The sequence below is a fragment of the Alligator mississippiensis genome, chromosome 2 (genome assembly GCF_030867095.1).
Source record: "Alligator mississippiensis isolate rAllMis1 chromosome 2, rAllMis1, whole genome shotgun sequence".
NCBI classification, from domain to species: domain Eukaryota; kingdom Metazoa; phylum Chordata; order Crocodylia; family Alligatoridae; genus Alligator; species Alligator mississippiensis.
In genome coordinates this window covers 197,777,443-197,789,059 of record NC_081825.1, presented here as the reverse complement: position 1 = coordinate 197,789,059, position 11,617 = coordinate 197,777,443, and positions in this window count along the sequence as shown.

The window sequence follows — 11,617 nt, the reverse complement described above, 5'->3', positions numbered from 1 at the left end:
GGAGTAACTAGGAATAATGGCCACAAGTTGACTGAGAGTAGGTTCAGGCTGGACATCAGGAATCACTACTTCACAGTCAGGGCAGCTAGGATGTGGAACCAACTTCCAAGGGAAGTGGTGCTTGCTCCTACCCTGGGGGTCTTCAAAAGGAGGCTAGATAATCACCTAGCTGTGGTTGTTTGACCCCAGCATTCTTTTCTGCCCATGGCAGGGGATTGGACTTGATTTCACAGACATTAGGGCTGGAAGGGACCTTGGAAGATCATCTAGTCCAGCCCCCTGCCCGAAGGGCAGGAAGTCAGCTGGGGTCATAGGATTCCAGCAAGATAAGCATCCAATTTTCCCTTGAAGGTGTTCAATGTAGGTGCACGAACCACCTCCGATGGCAGGCTATTCCAGAACTTGGGGACTCGGACAGTAAAGAAATTCTTCCTTATGTCCAGCCTGAAATGGTTTTGCAGTAGTTTATAACCGTTCGACCTCGTCATCCCTTGGGGCGCTCTGGTGAACAAATGTTCCCCCAGATACTGGTGGTCACACTTATAGGCGGCCATCAGATCACCCCTGAGCCTGTGCATTTCCAGGCTTAAGAGCCCCATAGATCTCAGCCTGTTGTCGTAAGGTCTGTTTTCCTGACCTCTGATCAGGTGCATGGCTCTTCTTTGGACTCTCTCAAGCTTCTCCACATCCTTTTTCAATTGTGGGGCCCAAATCTGGACGCAGTACTCCACCTGCGGCCTCACCAAGGCCGAGTACAAGGGAAGAATGACATCCTAGGATTTGCTTGAGAAGCATCTATGGATGCAAGCCAGCATTTTGGTTGCTTTACTAGCTGCAGCATTGCATTGAAGGCTCATGTTTATCTTGTGGTCAATGATGACCTCCAAGTCTCTTTCTTCTGTAGTGCTAGCCAGCGTAGCACTGCCGAGCCTATAAGGATGCTGCAGGTTTTTCCTCCCAAGGTGGAGAACCTTGCATTTTTCAGTGTTAAACACCATCAGGTTCTTGACTGCCCATTTGCTGAGCCTGTCCAGGTTGGCCTGGATTGCCCTCCTGTCTTCAGGTGTGGATGCTTCACCCCAAAGTTTGGTGTCATCGGCGAACTTGACCAGTCCGCTTCTGACTCCAATGTTCACATCATTAATGAAGATGTTGAACAATATGGGTACAAGGACAGAGCCTTGGGGGACCCCACTGGTCACAGGGCACCATGACGATTGACTTCCATCAATTACCACCCTCTGGGTCCGACCACGGAACCAATTTCCCAGCCAGCGGATCGTGGTGGACCCAAGGCCACAATTGGCCAATTTTGCCAAGAGGTGATCATGGGATACCAGATTGAAGGCTTTTCTGAAGTCAAGACATCAATCTCTTCTCCCTTGTCCAGGTGATAGGTCACCTGGTCGTAAAAGGAAATGAGATTGGTCAAGCAAGACCTACCTGCAACAAACCCGTGCTGGCTATCCCTCAGGATGTTGGCGTCGGCCAGTCCATTAAGGACGGCCTCTTTAATAAACTTTTCTAAGACCTTCCCTGGGATAGAGGTCAGGCTGATGGGCCTGTAGTTTGCCAAATCCACTTTCCTCCCTTTCTTGAAGATAGGCAACACATTGGCCTTCTTCCGGTCTACACCAGAGTGCCAGGAGTTCTCAAAGATCTGTGCCAGGGGCTGGGCTATGATGCCAGCTCCTTGAGTACTGTGGGGTGTAGATTGTCAGGGCCAGCTGACTTGAAGGTATCCAGCTTCTTGAGGTGTTCCTTCATGAGGTCAGCATTGATGGGGGGCAGGGGATCTCCCTCATCCAAACCTCCCTGTCCCGTAGTGGGCATGGGCGTCCCATGGGACTGATGAAAGACCGACGCAAAGTACCCATTTAGTAGGTTGGCTTTTTCCTGCGCGTCAGTTGTCAGTTGTCCCAACTGGTTTAGCAGAGGTCCAATGTTGCCCTTGCTTTTCCTCTGGCTCCCCACATATCTGAAAAAGGATTTTTTATTGTCCTTGATGCTCAAAGCTAGCTGGAGTTCAGTTGCAGCCTTGGCTTTCCTGGTTTGCTCCTTGCAGGACCAGACCAGTGCAGAATAATCCTCCTTGGAGGTGAATCTTATCCTCCATCCTTTGTAGGCCTTTCTTTTTAGCTTTAGGGAGTCTGCTAGATCCCTGGAGAGCCAGGGGGGCTGCTATGCCCTCTTGCTGCCTTTCCTCCGAGTTGGAATAGAATTAGTTTGTGCATTGAAGATTGCTCCCTTGAGGAGCAACCACTCTTCCTGAACTCCCCTCCCCTTGGGGTCATGGTCTCTTAGGGCCTCACTGACAAGCCTCCTGAGCTTGTCATAGTTGGCTTTCCTGAAGTCAAGGACTTCATTGTTGCTGACTGACTTGCCAGATTTACGGCAGATGGTGAAGGTGATCAGCTTATGGTCGCTGTCACCCAACTTCCCATCGATCACTAGGTCGCCGATTAGGTCATCCCCAGTTGCCAGTACCAGGTCGAGCTGTTCTTTACCTCTTGTTGGCCCGCAGACTTCTGGAGTCAGGTAGAGGTCATCCATGCACGATAAGAAGCTTTGCGATCGCTCGGATTTTGCTGAGTGATCCTCCCACGAGATGTCTGGGTAGTTGAAGTCACCTGTGACAACCATGGTCCTGGAGCATGTGGCCTCAGCCAGTTCCTGGGTGAACTCCTGGTCAAGCTCTTGACTTTGGGTGGGCGGTCTGTAGTAGACTCCCACCATTGTGTCCCCTGTGCTGTGTTCCCCATGGATTTTAACCCAGAGGGTCTCCAGTCGTCCATCCTGGTTGCCACTATCAGCTTGCAGGGACGTGTAGCTTTCCTTAACATAGAGAGCTACACCCCCGCCCCTTTTCTCTACTCGATCTCTCCTGTACAGGGTATAGCCATCTATACCCATGGTCCAGTTATGGGTGGAGTCCCACCAGGTCTCCGTTATCCCTAAGACGTTGTAATTATTTGTGTTAAGCAGGAAGACAAGTTCCTCCTGCTTATTCCCCAAGCTCCTGGCATTTGTGTACAGGCAGGCAAGTGTCCCCTTGGGGGCTCTTGCCTTGCCCACAGATTGTATCAGGGCTGAGCCAGGAGTGGGCTCCCTTAAGTGCCTTGGCGTGCTGGCTTTGCAAGGGTTGCTCAGCAGGCCAGCAGTGGCGGTAGTCCCCCTGTCCCCCAGCGGGCTTAGTTTATAGCCCAGTGGAGCAGGTCAGCCAGTCTGGCTGAGAAGAGCCTCCTCCCCAGTGGAGAGAGGTGGAGGCCATCTCTTCCCAGCAGCTCACTTCCTCTCTCGCCAAAGAGCAGGTGGTGGTCATGGAAGCCAAAGCCTTCCCGATGACACCAGCGCCGCAGTCTTTGGTTAACTACCTGGATCCTCCTCTCCCTCCTCAGCCCATACCTTGACTGGGAGGATTGAAGAAAACACCACCTGTGCCCCCAGACACTTTAGCTCCACTCCCAAATCCCTGTAGTGCCTTGTGACCCGGTGGGGCGTGCTCCGAGCCATGTCATTGGTGCCCACATGAATAAGGAGCATGGGATAGTGGTCTGTGGGCTGAAGGAGCTTAGGGATCCTCTCCGCAATGTCTCAGATGAGGGCCCCTGGGAAGCAGCAGACTTGCCTGCGGAAGCTGGCAACTCAGCAGGCTCTGCTGGGGCTGCAAGAGGTTCATACCTGTTGCTAAGCTCTGGCAGGGCAGGGGCCTTGGTGCAGCTGGCCTTAGGGCCCTTGACCACCTTGGTCCATCCCCTTGGCTGGACAGAATGGGAGGTCCCAGACTCCTCCCTTGTCCTGGAGGGGGGTCATGGTCTACCCTCCAGCTCCCGGGGTAGAAGGGCCTGGCAATAGGAGTCTATCTCCTGCTCGCTGTCCCTGATGGCACATAGTCTCTGGACTGTGTCCTGGTGCTCCTCCAACTGGTGCGCCATAGACCCCAAAAGGGAGCAGACCCCACAAGGGGAGGTAGCCATGCTCCCGGGCCCTAGAGCCTGAAAAAGAGACAGGCCGCCCCTGCAGCTGAGAGCCAGGGGCTCCATCTTCGTGGAGCCCGGAACCATGGTCTCTTCTGGGTGGCCATCTTTGAGGTGCCAGAGGTGGGGGGCTGCAGACCCTGATGATCTGCTCAGGTCCCTTCTGACCCTACCAACTATGAAACTATGAATAAGGAAAAGAAAAGCATTCTGTGGGAGTATTTCTTACCACTAACATTGAATACAAACTTTGTATTAGGACTGTGCGAAATGGCACCCTTCCGTTTTGACTTGCGTTTTGACGGAACAGTGTTTCGGTTCAAATTTTGTGTCAATTCGAAACCGCTGTTCTGTTTCGTCAAAACAGTTTCGCTGTTTTGCCCATAGGCTATAATGGGGAAGCTAAAAACAGCCTACAACTTTTGTTATTTCTGGCCTTATTTCAATTAAACTTGCAGGAATGGTAGCTTCTTCTGAGGGCATGAGGTCTGCCAGGTTTCACGGAGATAGGTGCAGGGGTTTTGGGGAAACTACACTTCAAGCTGCAGACAAGAAAAACTTGTGACATGGGTGACACTTCTGTGTATTAAGGCGCAGCAGGGTGAAAGCTGCAGGCACACTAGCCCCTGCTGAGGCCACAAAGCCTGCCAGCTGTCAAGGAGATAGGTACAGGGGCTTCTGGGTTCTGGGGCCCTGCACCTCTGGCTGCTGACAGGCAAAACTCGTGACATGGGTGCTTGTGCAACTGACTCTTTCTGTCTTAGGGCACAGCAAGGTGAAAACTGCAGGCCTGCTAGGCCCTGCTGCGGCCACAAAGCCTGCCAGCTGTCAAGAAGATAGGTGCAGGGGGAGTCTGGGTTCTGAGGCCTTGTACCTCTAGCTGCTCACAGGCAAAGTGGAACACGCAGCTAAGTAACTGACACCAAGGCAGAAAGCAGGGCAGTTCAAACAATGCTGCCTTTTATGCAGTTTATCCATCCCCCCCCAAGAGCGCTGTGATTGGAAGGGACCTCAGGAAAAGATGACAGTCACTGGCCAGCTACACAGTCAATAATGAGAGCACTCCTTCCCCCTCCCTCTCCTTACTTTAGTTTCTGTTTCCCTGCAGGCAAGCCCAGTTTGAGCTTTGAAACTCAAAACGTTTTGAAAATTTTGAAACGTTTTGACTTGCCTTGTTTTGTTTCAAGGCTGTTTTGAAGCTCTCTGTTTCATTTTGATTTCACTGTTTCAAGCTCAAAACAAGTCCAAACAGTGTTGAAATGAAACTTCCGGTGACATTTCGCACAGCCCTACTTTGTATAGCTGTTGTTTCTCCAAAAGGGATGCTCAGGCTAATTATCCAGACACAGCTGTGAGGAATTTTGTTGAAACAGTGTCTAGAAGTTTAGCACTACTGAAGTATTTCTGAAATGGATAACAGGAAGCTTCCTGTATTCAGCGTTTTGGTCCATCTACATGCTACCATTTATGCACAGATGTGATCCAGACCATTATAAAGATAATTTTCTTGGACTATGTATGTAGAAATTATGGGGAAAGAAGATAAATGAATCTGAGCCTCATTATCACTACTGCTGTGAATGATCCAATACTATGCTTTTACTAAGTCCCCTGGTCCCACACACAGGAAGGATCCCACTTGTTGGTAGAAATATAATAATATCACTTGTTGAGATATCATGGTGAAAGGCACTCTTTAAAAACTAGAGAAAGATTTCTAGACCTTATGTACTAGACCATCATTTTCTAAGGTCTTGCTCAGCAGGATTTCACCGGAGAAGCCATTTACCATCACTACACTCTGATGTCTGGCTATAATTCATAGATCTGAAGGACAGAAGGGGTCATTATGATCAACCCGTCCAGAAAAATAGGTTATTTCTGCATCAAGGGCAGAGATTCTGCTTGAACTACAGTATTAATGGCTATTATTTCTGTAATGGTAACTTTTAAATAACTTTGTTTTACTGTGTTTTTAACTGACAATTCAGTGATTAAAGTGATTCTGTAAAAATGGGGCCATAGAAATCTGTATGTGTTTTTTCCCCTCCATGTTTCTATATCATTTGATTTAGTTTAAATGTAAAATGACATGTTTTCAAACTGCCAACTACAGAAGCTGAGCTTTGGATCTGAGTCAAGCAGTGTTGTTTCTCCCTCTTAATTATACCCAGCTTTAGAAACAGAAAAAACCCCCCAAGGAACTGAATAATCTGAAGTAAACAGCAAATCATTGCAGACCTATAACATTTATGCATGCTTGAAAGCCAGTAGTAACCTCTAATGGGGAAGGCCTGTACAATAGACATTTCTTGTGACTATTGTAAATGTTGAGCACTGGACAGACTTCTCCATGTTAATAAGTCTATGTCTGAAGATTCTGATAATGTATCTGATATTTTATTCCTAAAAGACATTTGCTTTGTGGTCAATCTTTAGGGTCTAAAAAGTTATAGTGAATATTTTTATTTTCCTGACTGTCAAATAATAGTGTCTTGAAAACTGATATCAGTAGTAATAAATTTAGTAGAAATCTACCTCTGTGGGAGTAAAATCATATTTCAGTTTTCAGTGGAAGGGTGTCCTTCTTCCATAAAACATTACCACAACTGGTACTGATATCCTGTTGACAGTTTTAGTAGATACCAAAGATTGAACTAAATCTTTCCAGCGTTACAGTGAAAGGGATTAATGGCTTTAATGGTATTGATCACTTTTGTCTGAGCACCCAAAATCAAAGGTGTAACAAGCAGAGTTGGTACCCTTGGCAAATCCTGTGGGAGGGCAGGGGGGGCACAGTTTCAAGAGTGGGGGTGGGCAAGCACATCAATCTTACTGATGTCAGGAACTCCTAAACTGCCCCTGACTGATGCACTTTCTGCTTGCCATGGCTGTTGGCCTAAAATTGGTACCATCAAGGCCTGTTTTGGAGTTCCCAGCCGAGGTAAGCCATGGGGCTGCTCTTGCTGCTGGGTGCAGACCCTGTGGGAGTGGGGGGCAATTCCAGCACCCCTCCTAACATGGTATCTAGGAAGGGTACCCCTCTTACACACTTCTAGTTATGTCACTGCCCAAAATGATGCTTTGCATAAAAGAAGATGAAGATGCCATCCAGTCATACCATGCACAGAATTATAAAGGGGTACTATGTGTGTTACAGAAGTCTTTTTGTATTTGTGGGCCCTTATCTTTCTGAGCTTCCTTTGCATTGAAAAGAAACAAGCAGAAGGAAAACAGGAGGCTGTACATTTACCCTCCAGGTGTTTCCATCCTTGGCTGGAACTGTAATTTGCATTTGATAATATTCTGATTTTTACAAACAATAGTATGATAACATTTTGCCTGCTGTTAACAACCTGTGTTTAAGTTAATTAGAATTCAGAGTAGCCAAGGAATGTTAATGTTAAGTTCAGTGTCTTTAATGTCTCTCTCTAAAGTTTTGTTTTTGCCTTTAGGACACCAGTGTGAGAGACATATGAATGTGCACATAAGAATCTAAAGTTACTTTTTGTTTAATCTGCTAAGGGCAATGAATGCATAGATTTACTCTGCTTGCAATATATTCTGTGCTTGCCAGCCTTGTAGCACTCTTTCCAACACTTGTGGCTGGAGTATTTTTTTTCTGAATGCTCTTAGACAAACACAAAAACCAAGCTTAGGTTTGGAAACCTCAGGCATTCCTGTGTCTAGCAGCTAGAGTGGCAATGAAAGCCCCACCAAAGATATTGAATCTTGGTCTATTTTGCTAACTTTTCTGTGTTTCTCAGGCTAAACTACCATATTCCCTGTAGATTTCATGCATGTTTTGCCAACATGTCAGACTGAATCCTTCAAAGGTGCAGTGCAGCTGGTGCTTGAAGATCACTGACCCAATGCTGGTAACAATGGCTTCAGCAAGAATGCTGGTGTTTGTGCAGTGATCTTCCCATTTGATGTGGAGGATTTTCTGGAGGCATTGTTGGTGATATCTTTCTAGGGCCTTGAGATGCTGATGGTAGGTTACCTGTTTCACATCTGTAGAAGAGAGTGGAGATGATGACTGCACTGTAGACCTGGATCTTGGTGTCTTTCTGGAGACTGTGATCAATAAAAACACAATGAAGCAATTTCCCAAAGGAGGCACTTGCACATCATATCCTGTCCTGGATCTCTTCATCAATGTTCACTCTGAGAAAAGTGGCTACAGACGTAAGGGAAGTGCTTGACTACCTCCAGGGTCTTTCTTTCGATAGTAATTACTTTCATGGCCTGGGGCAGGCTGATAGAGCAATTTAGTCTTCTTGATGTTGAAGGAGAGGCCCAGAGTTTTTTAGGCTTCTGCGAAGAGATCCAGTGCAGTCTGGAGGTTTTCCCCAATGTGCTCAAGGATGGCACAGTCATCAGCATATTAAAGGTCAAGCATGGTTGTTTTGAATATTTTAGTCTTTGAGCAAAAATGTTCTGGATTCAAAAGCCCTCCATCCATTGTCAACTCCAGAAGGGAGGCAGTTCTTATTGAGAACCAGGATGACAGTAAAAAAAATGGAGATCAGAATAGGGGCTGTAGTGCAGTGGGATTTATTCTTCAAATTTGGAACAATGAGATCCCTGGGGACTTGAGGAATGCTAACATTGTGACTACGTTTAAGAATGTAGATATGTCTGTGTGCAGAAACTGGTGAAGCCCTTCCTTTCCACAGCAGTGAAAATCCTTATCTGCATTTTCCTGAACTGTTTTCTACCTCATGCTGAGGAAGTCCTGCTGGAATCTCTGTGTGCTTTCAGACCATTCTGTAGGGCAACTGACATGATTTTTGTTGCAGGTATGCCATCTGGTAGCCTTGTTATTACTGGTTTCTGTGATGGCATGTCAGACTTCTAGGACAGAAGGGTTGGCAAGGGGATCCCCTTTTAGGGTACTGGGAGATGGACCTGATGATGGTAATGTCTATCACAGATGACTAACAGTTCAGGTGGACTTTCCATCTAGCATGGATTTGTTGTCTTTGAGGAGCATCAAGCCCTCCTGTGATCACAGGAAAGTAGTACCATGGGAAGTTGGACCATAGATTACTTTTGTTGCCTGGAAAAAAAAATTCATGTCATGTTTGTCAGCACAGAGCTGAATCTCCTTGGCTTTATTTTGCCACCATTATTTTTTGATTTTCTGGATCCTCCTTTGAGCTTTGGCTTTGAGGAGTTGTTAATGTCTCCTTCTTCTGCTGAGATGGGGTATCATCTTGCCAAGCTGAACAAGCCTTTCTCTTCTAGTCAAAGAGGGCTTGGAACTTGGTGTCACTCTCATTAAATCAGTCTTGGTGTCAACGGGTGGTAAGCAGATGGGTTCATACAGGCCATATGAATTAAACGCCTTCCAGAATTCCTCAATGTTACCTTCAGTTGTGGGCAGGGCAGAGAGTTTTTTGTAAAGATACTGTTGGAGATCCTTGAAGACCTTTGGGTCTTGCTTGAAGATATTTGATGTTGAAAGTCCTTTGCGTTGCTTTTATTTTTGGTGTTTCTGAGCAAGTTGATGTGTTCATAATAGATCTGACAAAATGATGATCTGTCCAGCAGTTACTGGTTCCTTGCATGGCTTGCATAATAGACATCCATTCAATCATGGACTCTAAGCGAACATAGTTGAGGAGGTGCCAGTACTTAGAGTGAGGGTGTCTCCAGGTAGTCTTGTATTTGTTACCCTGTCTGAAGATGGAGTCTGTAATGACAAGACCATTCAGGGGGGATGTGTAGGGGGTGCACGTGGGTGCACGTGCACCCCCTGAGCATGGTGATGCACCCCCTACAAAAAGGCACTGCTGTCTGCGGGTGGTCCGTGATCCCCTCTGGCCACTGCCAATGCTGCTGGTGGTGGCTGCGGGTGGTTGCCGACCCTTGGTCGGCGTTCGCCACCCCCACCCCCTGCCACTGACAGCACTGCAGGAGCTCCCCCGCTTACTGCCACCATGCTCCCACCGCCACTGTTCCCCCTAGCCGCTGGGAGCACGTGCTGTTCAAGAGACCATGCTCTGCACATTTGGCCAGAAGGATGCGATTTTCATTTTGTATCTCGCTAGTTCCCTAGAGACGATGACAGTTCTTTTTTCTGGTTGCTCATTGTGTTGGAGTCCCTTGTGGCTCAGTGGTAGAATCCTTGTCTGTCACACAGGAGACCTGGCCTTCAATTTCCAGGTCTCCTGTGAATTGGATGTTTATATCTTGGTGCCACTGAGGCACCAAACATCTGGACTGGGTCTGGCCTTTGGTTTCTGTCTCAATGGTATAAATGGGGGGTGGACAGTCTGAGCAACCTCCACTCCTCTGTACTCCTGCTTAGGCTTATGCATCAGAGGTCTGGGTGACCTCTCACTCATAGACCATGATCCAGGACTGACAGTTGCCATCTGTTTATTTTCTTGGTTGTTCATCAAGGTGCAAACACTCCATGTTGTTAAAATTGTTGTCTCCTTATGATCTTTCCGACAGAAGAGAGAGTGATCCCACTGGACGTGTTTATTCAGCACTGATAGTACGTTCCCTTAATCCCTCCCATCTCCCCAGAAGGATGGAAAAGGTTGCCACAATTCACCACAGAGCACAAAGAACCACAGGCCACTACTGCAGAATTCTTCTGTGGCTGGAGGAGGCAGGACTGGGAGCAGCGGCTTCCAGCTGCAGCATGGGAAATGTAGATTAGAGATTAGGAGGCTCTTTCTATGATTGCGGTCAAGAATTGAAACAGAGAAGTCGTGGACTCTCTCTTCATCCTCAGAAGTTTTCAAGAGCAGGTTGGACAGACACTTGGCTGGGGTGATTTAATCAGGGATGATCTTGCCTTGAGCAGAAGGTAGGATGACCATCATAGAGGACAATCTGGTTGTCCTCTGTCCTATATTGATACAAAACCTGATGCCTTTATGTCCTTTATTTTTCTCTTTAAAAGGATAGAGGATATAAAGGTGTCCAGTTTCATATCAATAGAGGACAGAGTAGCAGAAAACCGTAATGTCCCCTATGATGGCCACCCTGGCAGAGGACTGGACTAAATCAGTGTTTCTCACCCCATGGATAATGACCCAAAAGTTGGTTGCAAGACTATATGAAAGGGTCACAAACAAACTTTAAAAACAGATTCTCTTTCAAAGGAGCAAAATGCGGGAAAGCATGGCTTTTCCTTTGCAGGCTGGCAGAGTCCGAGCCTTCAAGGGGCTGCCTGCCCCCACATGCCCCACACACTGTGGGGCTGGGGCCTGTGAGTCGGGAGTGAGGGGCACTGCGCCGGGACTGGCCATCAATGTTCACATATGGGTGTTGGCAGCTCTGTACCTAGACTCCTGGTGGCCCTGGGTGAACTTTTAGTATCAGGCCCCCCTTTGCCAGAGATAATGATAATAATAATCATTAATTTCACCATTTTGGGGCCCCCTTTTTGTCCAGGCCCCAGGCGACTGCCTGGTTTCCCAGTGCCTGTGTCCAGCCCTAGGTCCTGGTACAAAAAAGGCTGAGACCCACTAGACCACATGACCTTTGGTCTCTTTGCAGTGCGGTGGTTCTTCCATGAGGAAGTAGCTGAGGGGCAACGCTTGACCCCTGCCTGGAGCTGCCCTCGGGTCTGCCCTGCCTCATTCACCTCACTGCAGCCCAGCTCTGCAGGTGGCCCG